The following is a 20,475-nucleotide window of genomic DNA, read 5'->3' as shown; positions in this document are numbered from 1 at the left end:
GCTCCAGTAACATGGGAACCAGCAGAGAACACAATTAGGATATTGTGTGCAGATCCTGTCTCCTTACGTAAAGATGATCAGCCACATTTCATCAGATTGATTTCTGGGGTGGCAGGTCTGTCATATGAGGAGAGATTAAGCAAACTAGGCCTATAATTTGGAAATAATCCAAATGAAGGGTCACAATTTGAAATGCCGATTTGCCCATTTCTCGCCATCGTTCGTGCCTGACCCACTGAGGTCTTCCAGTTGTTAATTTTGTGTCTATAATCATTTGAGTAATGAAGACTGAGAGGTAATCTCATTGAAACATACAACATTCTTAAGGGGCTGAACTGGGTGTTTGGTGCCTAAACACAATACCATCAGATTCAAAGACTCAAACTTTTATGCCACTGTTATAAGACCAATACTAACTTGTCTCCAAGATCTGTTATAAATTTCTTCCCCCCACCTCCAGCATTTTGTGTGCATTACCTTAAACCTATGCCTTCTAGTTGCAGACTTCCTCAGCTTTGGAAATAGACGAAAGTGAGAGGAAGCTGTTCAGAAACTTTAAATAGCGTACATTTGTAATTTAACGGTTTCCCTCCAAAATACTGTTGTCAAAGCTTTACAAGTCAATAAAGTAAAAAAGGTGAAGCAGGCACATCTGGCTAGCTGTGCCTCTGAAAGTGCTAATTTTCCAAATCAACATCACAGTAAAACCCATTTATAAAATCTACAGAATGCTAATAAACCCAAACTTCACCTCAAAACATTTTTGTTCTGATAACGATTCAACATCAAACATTCCTATGTTGAACAATTGATGGACTTGCAGCAAACAAACTGGAAAAGGTACAATCCAGTTGTCATGGCGTGATTTTTTTTGTATCAGAAGGAGATGTGGACTGAGGTCAAACTTAAGTGTATTGCAAGTTGTGGACAGAACTAACCCACTGAACTTCTGCAAGTGATCACCCAAGTATAACTATTGAAAATCTAGAGTCAAAATGCGTGTGGTGAACTACATATACCTGTCTGGACACGCCTCCCCCCCCCCCCCCCGGCTGACTGCTCCTGTGGCCCCTCCCACTGACCGTGGCAACTTCCACAGACCCCGGTATAAAGGCGATTGAGGACTGAGCCCTGCCCTCAGTCTCCAGGATGTAGTATGGTGGTCAACTACTGCTTGTTCCTTCTTCCAGTCAATAAAAGCCGATATCTCACCTCACGTCTCAGAGTGAGTTATTGATGGTGCATCAATTTTATCGACTGGAAGTTTTAAAACATGGAAAGTATTTTACGTCCGGAAAGATTGGATTTGGACCCCCAAGCCCCTGAAGCAGCTCTTGCCTTTGAACTCTGGCTTGCATGCTTCCAATCATACTTGAAGGAGGTTAGTGCGACTGAGCCCGCTATTATGCACAGAATTCTCCTCTCGAGGGTCACCCCGAAAGTTTACTCACTTATCAGGGACCTGCCGACTTACCAAGGGGCACTGGACGCCCTCAAAAGACAGTACCTGCGGCCGGTGAACACTGTCTACGCAAGACATCGCTTAGCTACGCGACAACAGCAGGCTGGAGAGTCGAGCGCCGAGTTTCTCCGAGCCCTACAGACATTCGTGTGAACTTGCGACTGCAAAGCTCTCATGGTGGAACAGCATGCGGAGCTCCTCGTACGAGATGCCTTTGTTACAGGGATCAGGTCAGTGTACGTGCGCCAGCGGCTGCTGGAAAATGCCGATCTTACCTTACGCTCGACGATCGAGACGGCCGACACGCTGGAGGCTGCTCTGCACAATGCTGACGCTGTCCAGCCGCGCGATCCCCCACCGGTTCCGTGGACACCTCAGACCCTGCCACCCGCAAGCGAATTCGCCACCGCCGCTGCCAGTCACGAGCCCACGAACTCCCCGAACCCGACCACAGCTGCTGCCAGTCGCAAGCCCGCGCAGTGTTACTTCTGTGGACTCAAAAAGCACCCCCGAAAACGCTGCCCGGCCCAAGAAGCAACCTGCTCCAGCTGCGGGAAGAAGGGCCATTTCGCCAGGGTCTGTTAGTCTGAACCACGAGCGGGGTCGGGCAGCGCTGCGTGTGAGGCATGGGGGCCACCATCTTGGTCGCCGCCATCTTGCCTGCCCGCCTCGTGCGAGGCATGGGGGTCGCCATCTTGCATGCCCGGATGGGGGCGGCCATCTTTGTCGGCGCCAACACGCCCCGCCCCCTACCCACCGGTGCTTACCGGGCACCAAGATGGCAGTTCAACTCTGGCCTCCGTAACCCTCGACCAAAGCGCCCCACACCAGCTTGCAAGGTCAATGATGGACATCCTGGTGGAGGGGCACAGGACTATCTGCTTGTTTGACATGGGCAACACTGAGAGTTTTATTGACCCGGACACAGTGCAACGCTGCGGACTTGTGACACAGCCGGTAAGCCAGAGGATCACCATGGCTTCTGGGTCGTATTCCACAGACATCCGGGTGGGTTGTGTAGCTGTGTAGCAGGGCACAGAATATCGGAACTTTGCGCTACTGGTCATGCCTCAACTGTGCGCGCCTGTGCTATTGGGGCTGGACTTCCAGAGCCACCTCGAAAGTGTGACTATGGCATATGACGGGCCCCTCCCACCACTACCTGTCAGGAATCCTGAGTTTTGTGGGACTTCGTCATATACCCCGCTACTGACCACACACACACACCCACCCACACATCCCACCCAGCACCATGCCGACAGCTGTGCTACTGACACCACTTGCAGCCTCTCCACCCTCAAGATCCCTCCCCCACCGCTGTTCACCAACCTGACCCCCAACTGTAAACCTGTGGCAACTAAAAGCAGGAGGTACAGTGCGGGGGACAGGGCCTTCATTCAGTCAGAGGTGCAGCGGCTGCTCAGGGAGGGGATCATTGAGCCAAGCACAAGTCCTTGGAGGGCCCAGGTGGTTGTTGTTCGGACCGGGCAGAAAAATAGGATGGTCGTGGACTATAGTCAAACCATCAATAGGTTCATGCAGCTCGACACGTACCCCCTACCCTGCATCGCAGATATGGTCAACCAGATAACTCAGTACAAGGTGTACTCGACAATAGCTCTGAAATCCGCTTATCACCAGCTCCCCATCCGCCCAGAGGACCGCCCCTACACTGCCTTCGAGGCGGGCGGCAGGCTCTATCACTTCCTGCGCATCCCATTCGGTGTCACAAATGGTGTCTCGGTCTTCCAGAGGGGAATGGACCGGATGGTGGACCAGTGCCAACTGAAGGCCACATTTCCCTATCTGGATAACATCACCATCTGTGGTCACGACTGGCCGGATCACAACGCCAACCTCCAACGATTTTTCCAAGTGGCCAAAGCCCTGAACCTTACTTGTAATAGGGACAAGTGTGTGTTCGGAACCACCCGACTCGCTATCCTTGGGTATGTTGTGGAAAACGGGGCCATTGGCCCTGATCCCGACCGTATGCGCCCCCAGTTAGAACTCCTTCTTCCCACCACCCTCAAAGCCCTCAGACGGTGCCTGGGCTTCTTTTCCTATTACGCCCACTGGGTCCCCCATTACGCAGACAAGGCCCGCCCCCGGTCAAGTCTACCACTTTTCCCCTCTCTGCTGAGGCCTGCGCGGCCTTCAGCTGCATTAAAGGGGACATTGCCAAAGCAACGATGCATGCGGTGGACGAGACCATTCCTTTCCAAGTAGAGAGCGACGCCTCCGATTTCACGCTTGCTGCTACCCTCAATCAGGAAGGCAGGCCAGTAGCATTTTTTTCTCGTACCCTTCAAGGCTCTGAAATTCGGCACTCCGCGGTGGAGAAAGAAGCCCAGACCATAGTGGAAGCTATTAGGCACTGGAAGCACTATCTCGCCGGCAAAAGGTTCACCTTGCTGACCGACCAGCGCTCGGTTGCGTTCATGTTCAGCAACCAACAGCGGGGCAAAATCAAAAATGATAAAATTTTGCGGTGGAGAATAGAACTCTCCACCTACAACTATGATATCCTGTACCGGTCTGGAAGGCTCAATGAGCCCCCTGATGCCCTATCCCGGGGAGTGTGTGCCAGCGCACAGCTCGACCAGCTATACACCCTCCATGCACATCTTTGCCACCCGAGGGTCACCCGATTTTACCATTTCGTGAAAGCCCGGAACCTGCCATACTCCCCTGAGGACATCCGGACGATGACCAGGGACTGCCAAGTCTGCGCTGAGTGCAAACCGCACTTCTACCGTCCTGAACAGGCACAACTTATCAAGGCCACCTGCCCCTTTGAGCGACTGAATGTTGACTTTAAGGGCCCCCTTCCCTCCACCGACTGCAATGTCTACTTTCTCAACATTATCAACGAGTACTCGTGGTTCCTCTTTGCCATCCCCTGCCCCGACACCACTACCACGTCCGTCATAAAAGCCCTGCGCCAGCTCTTCACTCTGTTCGGATATCCCTGCTATATCCACAGTGATAGAGGGTCCTCCTTTATGAGTGATGAGCTGCGCCAGTACTTGCTGGCTAGGGGCATTGCTACTAGTCGGACCACGAGCTATAATCCCCGGGGAAATGGACAGGTGGAGAGGGAGAATGCCACAGTGTGGAAGGCCACACTTTTAAGCCCTTAAGTCAAAAGGGTTGCCGGTCTCTCGATGGCAGGAGGTCCTCCCTGAGGCACTCCACTCTATCCGCTCCGTTATGTACGTCCACCAATGCCACCCCTCACGAGCGCCTACTCTCTTTTCCCAGGAAGTCTGCCACTGGGACCACCCTACCAGCTTGGCTGACGTCCCCAGGGCCAGTGCTGCTCCGGAAACATGTGAGGAGCAATAAATACTCCCCGCTGGTCGAGAGGGTTCACCTTCTACATGCGAACCCCCAGTATGCTTACGTGGTCTTACCTGATGGGCAGGAGGACATGGTCTCCGTCCGCGACCTGGCGCCCACAGGAGCAGCAGACCACTACCCCGAACACTCCACGGTAACTATGAACCCTGTACCCGAAGTGACACCGTGCACACTGAGCCCTACACAGACTCCTCACGACACTCCCATACCGGGCGTCTCGCACGCGCATGAGGGATCACTGACGCCTAGTGGGCTGACACCTCCAGTTAGGCCGGAACCAGCACAACCACCGTCTCCGGTGCAATCACCACTGGCACCTGTGCAATCACAGCCGGTGCTACGTAGATCGCAGCGACAGATTCGACCACCTGATAGACTTAACCTGTAAATATACTTGTAAGAAACTTCGCCCCATGGGGACTCTCTTTTAAAACAAAGGGGGGGGGTGAATATGGTGAACTACATATACCTGTCTGGACACCCCCCCCCCCCGCTGACTGCTCCTGTGGCCCCTCCCACTGACCATGGCTCCTCCCACAGACCCCGGTATAAAGGCAATTGAGGCCTGAGCCCTGCCCTCAGTCTCCAGGATGTAGTACGGTGGTCAACTACTGCTTGTTCCTTCTTCCAGTCAATAAAAGCCGATATCTCACCTCACGTCTCAGAGAGTTATTGATGGTGCATCAATGCGAGCAATACTTAATGTAAAGGACAGCTTGCAATTTAAGTGAAGACAGTACCTAGGATGGATTCCTTACAGTGATTATTGAAGCAAATCCCATTCAGAGTCCTGTGTAAGTGGGAAATACAATATATGGAAGTCAGTCTTGCTCACTCTCTCTCACACACACAGGACAGGTACTATCTAATAATGAATTTCATCCACAACAAAGTAATTGCATTCAATCATAATCAGTCATTTGAAAAAACATCCAAAATACCCGACTGGATTTATAAAGACTATTACTTATAGTATCAGGCCACAACAGTGCCTACCAGGTGCCTCAACATGGTTGTCTCCATGTTGAAGAGGTTATGAACCAGAAATGAACAGTTCACAACTAACTGATAACAGCAGTGTGAGAGCTTGTGACATGACCAAGTCAATTACACATCATACCATTGCAATACGAGACAATTTTCTCAAACAGCATACCTCAAAAGCCTGTTCAGACACATGATGATGTCACACCAGAAAGTATACTTAAATACACACCATGCAAACCTCACAAAAGTATATTGCAGAATCACAAAACATTCTGGACAATACTAGTAGAAATCAAATTTATACTGGTGTATATCTGATTATACTTAAAAAGAATATTTTAAGCTAAAAAAGGACATGGCTTCAAAGATCGAACATCATTTGCTGAACTTAACTGCCATGAAGAAAGCAATACTTTAACCAGGCACGTTTTTTGTCACATTAGGGCTCTCCACATCACAGTTACAATAATCGGCTGGAGCAGTTGCAAGCTTAATATTAAACACGAAACAAATCAACACAGCCTCAGATTTCCATCAAACCTGTTTGATGAAGTTTGCCAGAAGCCAGACACAACACAGGGAGAGAGGATTTAAATGAACTATTCTGCATAGAGCAGCAGTAATGTTAAAGTAACCATACGATATTGAACAATAACACAGCAACAGCAGACTCTAAGTAACAGGAATGATTAACTGCCAACAACATTAAAGGTTACAAAAGTCACACAGGCACCGATCAATATTTATGAGTCAAGCAAGTACCCAAGAATCCTGTGCAGCACCAGAGAATATTATAGAGCTTCCATCCATCATCTCAAGTATTAAGCCAGCAAGGAATTTGAGAACCGGTGGTACAATGCAAAGTAAATGAACTTTTGCCCAGAAACCTAATGAATGCATTTCCCTCCGCACTAAAAAAGTTAATCAATTATACAATCTTATTGCTGCAGGCAGAGCTGGAGTGCAAAAAATGGCGCCACACAGCGCTACATGACAATTACTCTTCAGGCATGAATATTTGGCACACTGGATTCTCTGACGTTTCGGAGATCGGGGATAAAGAGGTACATCGCTCCCAGTCTTTACCCCCCAGTCAGTTATAAACATCTTTCCCTTGGCATCTTTTTTCAAATTCTGCCCTCCAGCTCAGATAAGCTGCTGAAGTGCCCTCTGAGGCTGAGTTTTATGGTCACTGTGAGCTTTTCCTATATAGAATTCCCATGTTCACCCATTTGGCATGCACTTCTAATTGCTCCTTTTCAATGCTCTACTTCAAAGAAATGACAGAATAAAAGTGCGATGTTTGCGGCTACTGTACTGAAATAATTAGTGCAGTAAGAAAAGTGCACACTTATATATTCAGTCTTTTTAATTTCCAAGACCGATCTCATTAGTTATTCTTAACAAGCTCCCAGCTAGAATTGGACTTGTTTTTTGAGAATTAGATGAAAAATAATGAACAGCTGTAATAGTTAAGTGCTGCTTAAAGCTCCAAGAGTGGGGTACATTCTGTCTTTTTTTCATTTATGACCCACAGAAATCTTTGGGTCATTTTTTGTTGACAATTGGAAAAGACTATGATGGTCTGCAGATTAATATTGCTGTTCAGTTCGATGCTGCAAACTAATTTACTTAGGCATCTGAAATGTGGTTTCAGGATTTCCATGGTGTGGTAAATCAGGCTCCTGCTGATTGCAATGTACCTTTCCCAGCTGTTTTCCAATGTCATTCAAGCTGGTTTGTTTTTCTTTTGCGGTTTGATACTTCATACCGGTGACCTGTGATCTCAGTCTCAGATTCTGATGTCAGGCTGTCTTTCAAGAGGGTGAACCCTTACCAGGCAACAGGTACGGAGGGAGTAGCTAGTAAGGCTGAAAACACATGTCAACCAACTGGTGGGGGTGCTCAAAGACACTTTCTCACCTGCACTAATTTCTGCAGGTGTAAGTTCCTATCTGCTCCAAAAGCTTCCTCCCCCATTATACCACTGCCAAGAAGAGCAGGGTGAGCGGCCTTGATGACTATTATCTGGTAGCACTCTCATCAGTGCTGAAGTGCTCTGGGAGATTGGTTATGGCTAGAATTAACTCCTGTCACGGAAAGGATCTGGACTCTCTATAACAGGGGTGTCAGACTCATTTTAGGTCATGGGCTGGATTGAGCAAAATGCAGCTTCATGCGGGCCGGATCAGTCGGACGCGTGCGAACGCAGCTTTCGTTGCCTCCGTTTTTTCAGCCTGCTCTCATGTGTCTCAGTCTCTGCTATAACTACAAAGTGTTTCACTTTACAAATTCCGTTTCTTATGAAGAACACTGCCGAGCAAGACTGCCGAATAAACACTAAAAACCCTGAAAACGTGGTACCTGAATAAACTCAGCATTAGCCATATTATACGCCATAGGCGCTTCGATTACTGGGGCCAGCTTTAATAGTAATTAGATATTATCTCGCGGGCCAAAGATAATTCCACCGCGGGCTGGATTTGGCCCGCGGGCCTTGAGTTTGACATATATGCTCTATAACTTGCTTATCACCACAATAGGTCTACAGCAGATGTGATCTCATTGGCTCTTCATGTGACCTTGGATCACCTGGATACTACAAGTATCTATGTTGGGATGCTGTTTACTGACTACAGCTCAGCGTTTAACATGGTCATTCCTATAGTTCTGATTGAAAAGCTCCAGAACCTGGGCCTCTGTACCTCCCTCTGCAACTAGATCCTTGACTTCCTAAGCAGAAGTCCATAATCAGACCTCCACAATTGGATCCTCGACTTACTAGCCGGAAAACCACAATCTGTGCAGATTGGTGATAACATCTCCACCTCGCTGGCAACCCACACTAGCGCACATCAGGGATGTGCCACTGCTCTACTCTCTCTACACCCATGACTGTGTGGCTAGGCACAGCTCAAATGCCATCTACAATTTTGTCGACAACAAGGTGGTGTACTGGAGCAAAATTATCAGCTAGTTCAGTGGTCTTGCAGCAACAACTTTGTACTCAACATTAGTAAGACCAAAGAACTGACTGCAGACTTCAGAAAGGGTAAGATGAGGGAACACACAACAATCCTTATGGAGGGATCTGTCATGGGCACTATCCTTCATAGTATTCATGACATCTTCAAAGAGTTATGCCTCAAAAAGGTGGCATCCACCTTAATCAACTCCTATTACTGAGGTCATACCTTGTTCTCATTGCTACCATCAGGAAAGAGCTGCAGAAGCTTGAAGGTAAACACTCAATGATTCAGGAACATCACCTTCCCCTCTGCCATCCAATTTCTGAATAGACATTGAACTGATGAACACTGCCTCACTAATTTTTCAATTCTATTTTATACTACTTATATAATTTGTTACACACACACACACACACACACACAATGTAATTCATGTGGATGTCATTTACTTGGATTTTCAGAAGGCATTTGATAAGGTGCCACACATGAGGCTGCTTAACAAGGTAAAATCCTATGGTGTTACAGGAAAGATACTGGCATAGATAGAGGAATGGCTGACAGGCAGGAGGCAGTGTGTGGGAACAAAGTGGGTCTTTTCTGGCTGGCTGCCAGAGACCAGTGGTGTTCCTCAGGGGTCAGTATTTGGACCACTACTTTTCACATTGTTTGTCAATGAGTTCAATAATGGAATTAATAGCTTTATTGCAGCTTGCAGATGATACGAAGAAAGGTGGAAGGGTAGGTGGTGCAAATGCAATTTTGGCATTTATTTCTAGGGGAATAGAATATAAAAGCAAGGAGGGAATGCTGAGGCTTTTAAGACACCAGTCAGGCTGCACTTGGAGTATTGTCAACAGTTTTGGGCCAGTATCTCATAAAGAATATGTTGACATTGGAGAGAGTCCAGAGGAGGTTCACCAGGATGATTCCAGGAATGAAGGGGTTAGCATACGAGGAGCGTTTGGAATGCGAGGGGGGGCGGGAGAATCTCATTGAAGCCCGATGAGTAAGGGCATCAAAGGATACACAGCTAGCTCAGTTACACCATTACTGACCAGCATAGTGATATATCCACTGTATCTTCTTTGTTCACCCTGCTTGTTACTTCCTCGAAGAACTCTTAACATATTTGTCAGGCAAGATTTCCCACTTCAGAAATCATGCTGACTTTAACTTATTTTATCATTGGTCTCCAAGTACCTTGAAACTTCATATTTAATAATTGACTCCAACACTTTCCCAACTACTGAGGTTAGACTAACTGAAAGGACAAGATAGGGCAGATGTGGAGAGGGTGTTTCCTATGGTATACCAGAACTAGAGGGCACAGCCTCAAAATTGAGGGGTGACCTACTAGAACAGAGGTAAGGAGAATTTGTTTTTAGCCAAAGAGTGGTGAATCTGTGGAATGCTCTGCCACAGACTGCAGTAGAGGCCAAGTCCATGGGTAAATTTAAGATGGAAGTTGATAGTTCCTGATTGGTCAGGACATCAAAGGATATGGCAAGAAGGCAGGTGGTATCTGGGATCAGCCATGATGGAATGGCTGAGCAGACACGATGGGCTGAATGGCCTAATTCTGCACCTATGTCTTATGGTCTTATTAAATACACCACTACTGACCAGCTTGATAAGCAGAACTTTCAATATAGTAGATGGTGCGAGAACCAATGGAAGGGAGAAAATGACAGCCTTGTTGACAACTTGTCTCAAATGTATCAATCTTCCATAGCACTGATAAGACGATCCACCACACATTCCTTACTCAGCACTTTCACACCATCTACTGTCTGTGGTACAGCCAAAGATCCAGCCACTCGAGTCCAGATATTCCGGTGTCATTGTGTTTCATCAGTGGCAGCAGAATTGTATTCTACTTTTAATCTGTAGTATCTTACCTGGGCATATCTCTCACCCTGTCATAAACATTTAGCCAAGGACCAGAACCTTTTGATAATGATAGGTTTGTCATCACTGATGACTCTGCACTCTTATCATTTTGTAAATAATAGTTATAAAACAAACCTTAAAGTCAATTACTGAAAGGAAAGATTAGGCTGCTGAAATCATTGGCAGAATAAATTTAAAATAAATTCCTTTTCAGATATTTATTCTAAGATAATAGTTGCACTGCTTATAATACTCCAACTATATTTATTACCAGAAAAAAAACACAACCTTAATACAACTTTTTTGATCATTGTCCTGAGCTTCACTATAAAATACATGAAAAAGTCTAATTTTCTAATTTTCTAACTGTGCACCATGACTGCCTCAGCATCACACAGTGACAACTGGAAATTTATTATGCAGAGCAGCTAAGAAATTTGTATGCAGGGCAGCCAACGTACCTTGAAACCAGAAGCAGCACCAACAGCTCTAATACATCTCAAATGATAACATGGCAGCAGAATCACACCTTAAATGCACAGTCAAATAGAGCCCCAGTTCAATTTTTAAAATCACTTCTTGCATGTTTGATATACAAGCCGTGGAAATACGACTTTAGCAGAGATACTGTCTTCAAATATTTCAGATTAGATGTTGTAGCACACGGCATGGTGCTACATTTTAAGTGGTTGTACTTAAGGGTGGGAATTTTGATTTCATGTGGATTTCCAAAATAAAATGAAGGCAAGGCACAGCTCTCCAGAAATCTAGGACAAACAATTAACAACATTTCTTGGCATACAAATTATTCCCGACAAAGGTAAAATGTTTCTACATTGACAATTTTAATTCACGCAAGCTTTCATGCCTCTATCCTTAGTAAATATAACAATTTTGGATTGAATAAATTTGATTCATAATTTATGGAAATACGTATATAGTGGATTTTGGTTCATTGGGTCACATCGAGAACAGTATACCTTGGCCCAATGTGGCTGCCCCAATTAGCCAAAGTTTCATGGAAATAGTTTAAAAGGTATAAAAGAAGACAAAGAGAAACAAATTGTGTATTTAAATGAAATACTGAACAAATCAGGACATTAACAACACTACTGCAGTACTATGAAACTGTATATCAGTTCCTAATACTATTGACAGAGGTATTCATCAGCATAGACACCTAGTGGAAATAACAGACTGCCTTCATATGTACTGTTGATGATTGCATACTCCAAATCTTCATTTTCATTGCAACATTCAAGATGATTGTCAATACCTTCAACTTCTCCATAGTTTCTAACTTGAAGTAGTGAAATACCGGTAGTTTCATTTTCACTTCTGGCCTCTTCTGTCATCTCCAAACCTGAATGCTTGAAACCACAGAGAGCAAAATAGTTCTGAATTGTCTAACTGCTCCTTCCTTGCCAACCATCAGTGACAAAAATTTTGTGTGTTGAACACAAACACACGCAACTGATGTTATTTTAGAAGTGTTCACTCGAAACACTATGTTGTGTCTAATGGCTACACAAGTACACGTGACTGGCACTAGTTAGAAACTGTTCGTCAACAGCTTTTGTTCTTTAAGAGTTGTCCCAAACAAGAGTCTGCCTTGATTAACCTAAGGCCCAATTAACTGTAATTTACTGTACTCTCAACAAGTTGAGAGCAAAATGCTGCACAGCTTACATTAAAAATCACATTTATGAAAGATTTTTTTAAATGAACTCCTCTGTTTAGGAATACCAAGGTGCTCACGACACCATCCATGAATTATTAAAACTAAGTAGATGAAAGTAAGCCTTTCACAAGTTAATGCATAGGAAATTTGTGTAAACTTTTTGAAATGTATGGCATTCAGACAGTAATACAGGTGTCCAAATTAGACTTGCTACTCAAATCAAGTAGCCACCTATAAAACGACACATTTCAAATAATTTCAAAAGACAACTGCCATACCTGCAGTGATTTTAAATAATATTCAGGTAAAACTGGGCAACTGACTGAAGAAAATTCAGTGATTCAATCAGTGTGGATCAGAAATAACATCTCCTCCATGCTGAGATTCAACTTAGGCACACCTCAGGATGCATGTTTCATCAACTGCTCCACACCGTACTCATGACTGTGTGGGTAAGCACATCTCTCACACCGTACATAAATTCACTGATAAAATCAGTGCTGTTGGTAGAATCCAGGTGGCAAAGAGGAGGCTTACAGGAGTGAGTAGATTGGCTGGTTGAGTGGTGTTGTAACAACAACCTCGCACTCATTGTCAGCAAGATCAAAGAAATTATTGTTAACTTGAGAAAGCGGGAATCAGGAGAACACACACCAGTTCTTGATAAAGGGTCAGGGATGAAAAGGCTTAAGCAGCTCCAAGTTCTTGGCCATCAACATCTCCGAGGATTTATCCTGGGCCCAGCATATTGATACAATCACAAAAAAGGAGTTTGAGGGGATTCGATTTGAACTCAGACTCTTGCAAATACCTGTAACTGTCCAGTGGAGAGCATTCTGATTGGTTCCATGACAGACTGGCACGAAGACTCCAATGCAAAGGCTCACAAGAGACTAAGAGAGTTGCACACTCAGCATAATCGAAGACTTTATCCACAATGAAGATGACTGCTTTTCCCCCTTCCCATCAGGTAGAAGATACAAAAGCTTGAAAGCATGTGCAATCAGGCTAAAGGACAACTTCTGTTATAAATTAATGAACAGTTCCCTAGTGTAATAACATAAATTTTTTACCTCACAATCTGCCTTGATATGACACTGCACCTTACTGTCTATCAACACTGCACTTTCTCTGTATCTGTAACACATTATTCAGCACTGTTACTGTTTTACCTTGCACTACCTCAGTCCATTCCTGTAATTAATTGATCTATATGAATAGTAGGCCAGACAAGTTTTGCGCTGTAGCTCCGTGCATATGACAATAATAAACTAATTTATCATTTGGCTCCATCGTGGATGCATCCCTCCCAACTATCAAAGGCATCTTCGAGAGGTGGAGTCTCAAGGTGCTAGCATACATCACTGAGGCCCTCACTGTCCAGGACATGTGCTCTTCTCAATACTACAGGAGACTGAAGGTCCACATACACAGAGATTCAAGAAACAGTCTGTTCCCCTCCAACAAATTCCTGAATGGTCAATGAACCATACTTCATTATTCCCTTGTTCCTCACTAATTTACTTCTGTAATTTATAGTAGTTTGTGTTTTTGCATTGCATTGCTGGCAAAAAAACAAGTTCACATCTCATAATTCGGTGACAATAAACCTCATCCTCATTCAGGTTTAGAGTAAAGCCTGCTTCAAATCACATTAAGAAAGTGTGCTCTTCCTGTCTAAAAATAAATCAGATATTAAACTTACAAATGTTAAGACTCCCAACTTCTGACTAAACAATTCAATTTGATGCATTTGTCTTGTGCATAACTTCACCCTCCCCACAGCTTGTTACCTGCTCAAGTGCACTTTCTCAAATTCAAAGTTTAAAGTAAATTTATTATGAAAGTACATATATGTCACAAATACAACCCTGAGATTCACTTGCTTGTGGACATAATAAATCCATTGTACAATAATAACCATAATAGAATCAATTAAAGACAGCACCAACTGCGCATTGAAAGTGTTCAAAAGAGAACACACGTGGAAAGAAAGAACAAAAGAAAGAACGAAAGAAAGAAAGAAATAACAAAGAGCTATCAAGAACATGAGATGAAGAGTCCTTGAAAGTAGTCCATAGGTTGTGGGAACATTTCAATGATGGGGCAAGTGAAGGTGAATAAAGTTATCCGGTTTTGGTTCAAAAGCCTGATGGTTGAAGGATAGTAACTGTTCCTGAACATAGGGTCATGTGAGTCCTGAGGCTCCTGTACCTTCTTCCTGATGACAGCTGTGAGAAGAAAGCATGACCCGGGTGGTGGGGGTCCCTGACAATGGATGCTGCTTTCCAGTGACAACTCTCCATGCTCAATGGTGGGGAGGACTTTACCTGTGATGGATAAGCACTCCCCACTCCTCCCAACTGAACGGCTCTTTCTTCTAATGCTCGTTGCCTGCAGTTATACCTTCTTCACTCTCCCAGACACCCTGCTTTGTTCCACTTTCCAGTTCGTGCTGACATTAACTTCGAACTGAATCCTCCCGCATCTATTCAAGAGCAGAGTTCATGAGATCACTCCCTGTGGTATTCTGCCTCAGCTTTGCTCCCAGTCATACTTGATGTGATGCGGAGATATTAATTTTGCAAAAATCAGCAACAACTTAATCTGGGTGTATCCATATAGTGGGAAGGGCAGGATAGTCAATATCCAAAGAACAATGCTTTTAAGAAGTCCTTTCAAAATGTGCAGTTGAGCCAGTGTATGATAACATAAAAAAATCACACCCAAGCAATTATATCTGAAAGTTGCTTTTGGCAACTCAAACTCACCCTTAATGACTTCAACAATTGGGAGCAGATGTTTCTGCTACTCAAATAGCAAAGCTCAGAACTGCCTGCATATTAAACTCGAGAGACTCATAGTAACATTCTTTCACTTGTCATGAAGAGGATCACCTTGTTGACATGAATCATGCAAATCTGGCTCCATTTTTCTTCTGTAGAATTTCAGTCAATGCTTCAAAGAATACTGAGAGTCAGAGTAATATAGCATGGGAACAAGCCCTTCAGCTCAACTGGTCCAGCATGTTCCCTCCTAGTCCCAGTTTCCTGTGTTTGTCCCATAACCCTTCCAGCCCTTCCCCTCCATCTATCTAACCAACCACTTTCTCTTGTAGCTCATTGCAGGCACTCACTCTGTGTGTGGGAAGTTACTTCTTAGGTCTCTTCTAAATCTCTTCCTTCTCTTGTATCTGTACCTTAGCTTTCAGCTCCTCAAGCCTGGAATAGACTATGACTATCCATCTTATCTATACCTGTCATGATTGATAAACTTATATGAAAGCCACGTTTCATTCTCTTATGATCCAAGGAGTAAAGATCTAGTGTGGCCAAACTCTCCCTATAAATATGGCACTCCAGGGCAGGCAGCATCCTCATATAAAAACACATCCACACCCTGTTCAAATTGACATTGTCTTTCCTATAACGGGGGAACAAAACTGTGCCCAATACTCCAAGCACAGTATTACCAACAACTATATAACTGCAATATAATGCTTTAACTCCTTAACTTTATCCCCTGACTAAGGCCAGCACGTAAACCATCTTCTTAATCACCTTCACACAAGATAGTCTGTAGATGCTGGAAATCCAAAGCAATACACACAAAATGCTGGAAAAACTCAGCAGGCCAGGCATTATCGATGATGCTGAGACCCTTCATCGAGACAGAGTGAGTTTAGAATTGGAGAGAGGAACGTTAAAGTCAAGATGGTTGATGTCTTGTGGGGCAGTTAGCGATATAAAATCCAGAGCAGGCAGAAGACCAGAGTGGGGCTGTCCAGAAAGAGAATGAGGGTTGAAGACGAAGAAGGGGTCATCGGTGTGAGTTCATAATCACCTGTCTATTTGGATGACCACTTTCAGTGAACTGTACAGGTCCCTCCGTTCCACAAAATTCATTGGTATCTTGCCATTCTCTATAGACATTGTACCTTTGTTTGAATGCTCAAAAGGCATCACATTATACATATCCCAAGTTGAAATCCATCTGCCATTCCTCAGCCCACTTCCCTAACTGATCAAGGTCTCTTTGTCTAGTCCTGTGCAATGAGACAGGTAAGATTAACGATCTTGTAGTCAGGGATCCTCCTGGTATGATTGAGTTTCGCATACAGATGGAGGATGAAATAGTTTGATTTAAACCTAGTATATTATGCTTGAACAAGGGAGACTACAATGGGATGAGGGAGGAATTGGCTAATGTGGATTGGGAGCACAGGCTATTTGGTAGGACAGTTGAGGAACAGTGGAATACTTTCAAAGAGATTTTTCACAGTGCTCAACAAAAGTATACTCCAGTCAAAAGTAAGGACAGTAAGTGTGGGGAGAGCCAGCCTTGGGTAACTAAGGAAATAAAAGATAGTATCAAATTAAAAGCTCATGTGTACAAAGTCGCAAAGAGTAGTGGGAGACTGGAAAAACTTTTAAAAGGCAACAAAGAACTAATCAAGAAATAAGGGAAGGGAAGATAGAGTATGAAAGTAAATTAGCACAAAATATAAAAACAAGTGCAAAAGTTTTCATAAATATATAACGCGGAAGAGGGTGGCTAATGTCAACGTAGGTCCCTTGGAAGACAAGAAGAGGAAATTGATATTGGGTGATAAGGAAATGGCTGAGGCATTGAACGACTATTGTGTGTCAGTCTTCATGGTGGAGGACACGTCTAATATGCCAAAGAATGATGTTATGGAAGAAATGGGAGGTGAGGACCTCGATAAAATCATTGTCACTAAAGAGATAGTGATGAGCAAACTAGAGGGCCTGAAGATAGATAAGTCCCCTGGTCCCGATGAGATGCATTCCAGGGTGCTGAGGGAATTGGAGGAGGTTATAGTACACGCATTAGTAATCATTTACCAAAATTCTCTAGACTCTGAGCAGATCCCGGATTGGAAGACAGCAAATGTCACGCCACTTTTAAAAAAAAAAGGATGTAGGCAAAAGACGGGCAACTGTAGGTCAGTTAGCTTAACATCTGTAGTCAGGAAAATGCTTGAAGCTGTCATTAAGGAAGAAATAGCAAAACATTTAGAAAGGAGGGGTTCCATTAGATGTACGCAGCATGGATTCAGAAAGGGCAGGTCCTGTTTGACAAACTTACTGGAGTTCTTTGAGGACATAATGAGTGCAGTGGATAGAGGGGAACAGGTGGATGCCGTATACTTGGATTTTCAGAAGGCGTTTGATAAGGTGCCGCACAAGAGACTTGTAAATAAGATACAGATGCATGGAGTCGGAGGAAGTGTATTGGCATGGATAGTGGATTGGTTAACCAATAGAAGGCAGAGATGGTACAAATGGGTGTTTCTCCAGTTAACAGTCAGTGCTGGGCCCGCAGCTGTTTACCATTTACATTGATGATTTGGAAGAGGGGACTGAGTGTAGCATAGCAAAATTTGCTGATGACACTAAACTGAGAGGAAAAGCAAATTGTACAGAGGATGTGGAGAGTCTGCAGAAGGATATAGATAGGTTAAGTGAGTGGGCCAAGGTCTGGCAGATGGAATACAGCGTTTGGTAAGTGCAAGATCATCCACTTTGGAAGGAATAACAGAATAGCAGATTATTATTTAAATGGTGAAAGATTGCAGCATGCTGTTGTGCAGAGGGACTTGGGAGTGCTTGCACATGAATCGCAAAAAGTTGGCTTGCAGGTACAACAGGTTATTAAGAAGGCAAACGGAATGTTGGCCTTTATTGTTAGAGGGATTGAATTCAAGAGCAGGGATGTCATGCTGCAACTATACAGGGTACTGGTGAGGCTGCACCTGGAGTACCTGCAGTTCTGGTCTCCATACTTGAGGAAGGATATACTGGCTTTGGAGGCAGTGCAGAGGAAGTTTACCAGGTTGATTCCAGAGATGAAGGGGTTAACTTATGCGGAGTGATTGAGTCACCTGGGACTATACTCTTTGGAATTCAGAAGAACAAGAGGAGGTCTTATAGAAACATATAAAATTATGAAAGGGATAGATAAGATAGTAGGAAAGTTGCTTCCATTAGTAGGTGAGACTAGAACCAGGAGACATAGCCTCAAGATTCAGGGGAGAAAATTTAGGACAGAGATGAAGAGAAACCGTTTTTCCAGAGAGTGGTGAATCTGTGGAATTCTCTGCCCAGGGAAGCAGTTGAGGCTTCTTCACTAAATATATTTAAGATAGAGTTAGATGGATTTTTACATAGTAGGGGAATTAAGGGTTATGAGGAAAAGGCAGGTAGATGGAGCTGAGTTTATGGATAGATCAGCCATGATCTTATTGAATGGTGGGGCAGGCTCAACAGGCCAGATAGCCTACTCCTGCTCCTATTTCTTATGTTCTTTGTAATTCATTGTAAACTGCTTCACTAATTTAGTATCCCTTGCTATATTTCTTGAACAATGAGACAATATCAGCCACACTCCAGTCTTCTGGAACATCGCCAGTGGCTAATAACAAAACAAATATCTCTCTAAGGGCTTCCACAATTTATCTCCTGGCTTGCCATTAGGTCCAGGGATGCTCTTAGTTAGGATTTGTCCACCTTAATGTGCTTCATAGTTATAAATATTCCCTTCCTCACAATATGCATATATTCCATGACTTCCCAGTCATGGTTTATGAGAATAGGTTGAGTGAACTCGGCCTTTTCTCCTTAGAGCAAAGGAGGATGAGAGGTGACCTGATAGAGGTGTATAAGATGATGAGAGGCATTGATCATGTGGATAGTCAGAGGCTTTTTTGCAGTGCTGAAATGGTTGCCACAAGAGGACATAGGTTTAGGGTGCTGGGGAGTAAGTACAGCGGAGATGTCAGGGGTAAGTTCTTTTAGTCAGGGAGTTGTGAGTGTGTAGAATAGGCTGCTGGCAATGGTGGTGGAGATGGATATGATAGGGTCTTTTAAGAGACTTTTGGATAGGTACATGGAGCTTAGAAAAATAGCGGGCTATAGGTAAGCCTAGTAATTTCTAAGGTAGGGACTGGTTCGGCACAAGTTTGTGGGCCAAAGGGCCTGTATTGTGCTATAGGTTTTCTATGTTTCTATGTTTCACGACTTCTAATTCTCATTAATTGGACATCAATTATATTCTCTGGTTAACACCAAGGAGAAACAGACATGACAAAATCTTGGCCGGCTCTCGTGGCTGTATGTAAATAGATGGCCCTGTTGGTCTTTAAGAGAACCTAGTCTCTCTCTCTCTCAGGTTACCCTTCTACTATTAATATAACTGAAGAATTTCTTGGTACTTCACTTTCAGTTGTAAACAGAAAACCTATTCATATGACATATTGTGTTCTGTTTACTGGCAATATTTCAGATTGGAATTCATGCAACTGAATTTTTTTAAGTTAGCTTTGGCAGTCTACAATTCTGATTTTTAGAACCGCTCGTGGTTGAACCCACAAGGGAAAAGCAATTCTGGGTCGGGGGTGTGTAATGAACCAGATTTAATTAGAGAGTTTAAAGTAAAGGAACCTTTAGGTTGCACTGATCATAACATGACATAATTCACCCTGCAGTTTGAGTAGGAGAAGCTAGAAATCAGATGGGTCAGTATTTGAGTAGACTAAGGGGCATGAGAGAGGAGCTGGACAAATTTGATTGGAAGAGGCCACCAGCAGGAATACCAGCAGAATAACAGAATTCAGAAGGAGCAGGATAGATTCATCCCACAGAAGTAGCCTTCTAAAGGGAAATTGAGTAAACGTGGATGACAAGGGAAATCAAAGACAGGATAAAAGCAATAGAGAAAGTACACAACACAGCAAATATTAGTGGTAAGCTGAAGGATTGGGAAGCTTTTAAAAACCAACAGAAGGCAACTAAAGAAGCAATGAGAGAAAAGATGAAATATGAAGGCAAGCTTGGAGGCAGGTGATAAAATAGGCCAAAATCAGTATGGTTTCCTGAAGGGGCAAATATTGCCTGACAAATCAGTTGGAATTCTTTGAGGAAATAACTGGCAGGATAGACAAAGGAGTGTCAGTGGACATTGTTTTCTTGAATTTTCAGAAGGCTTTGACATAGTGCTGTACATGAAGCAGCTGAACAAAATTAGAGACGATGGTATTACAGGAAAGATACTTCCATGGCTGACTGGCAGAAGGAAACGAGAGAGAATAAAGGGGACCTTTT

At 44.0% G+C, this 20,475-nt stretch overlaps 1 protein-coding gene across 17 annotated transcripts in view; it reads right to left on the bottom strand.

Moving 5' to 3' along the window:
• plekha7b (pleckstrin homology domain containing, family A member 7b) overlaps positions 1-20,475 on the bottom strand; it is a 401,998-nt gene that overhangs the window by 74,928 nt on the left and 306,595 nt on the right. The window lies entirely within an intron of this gene.

Source organism: Hemitrygon akajei, chromosome 6 (assembly GCF_048418815.1).
Source record: "Hemitrygon akajei chromosome 6, sHemAka1.3, whole genome shotgun sequence".
In the NCBI taxonomy this organism is placed as follows: Eukaryota; Metazoa; Chordata; class Chondrichthyes; order Myliobatiformes; family Dasyatidae; genus Hemitrygon; species Hemitrygon akajei.
The sequence above is the reverse complement of the archived record's forward strand: the minus strand, read 5'-3'. Positions and strand labels throughout refer to the sequence as shown.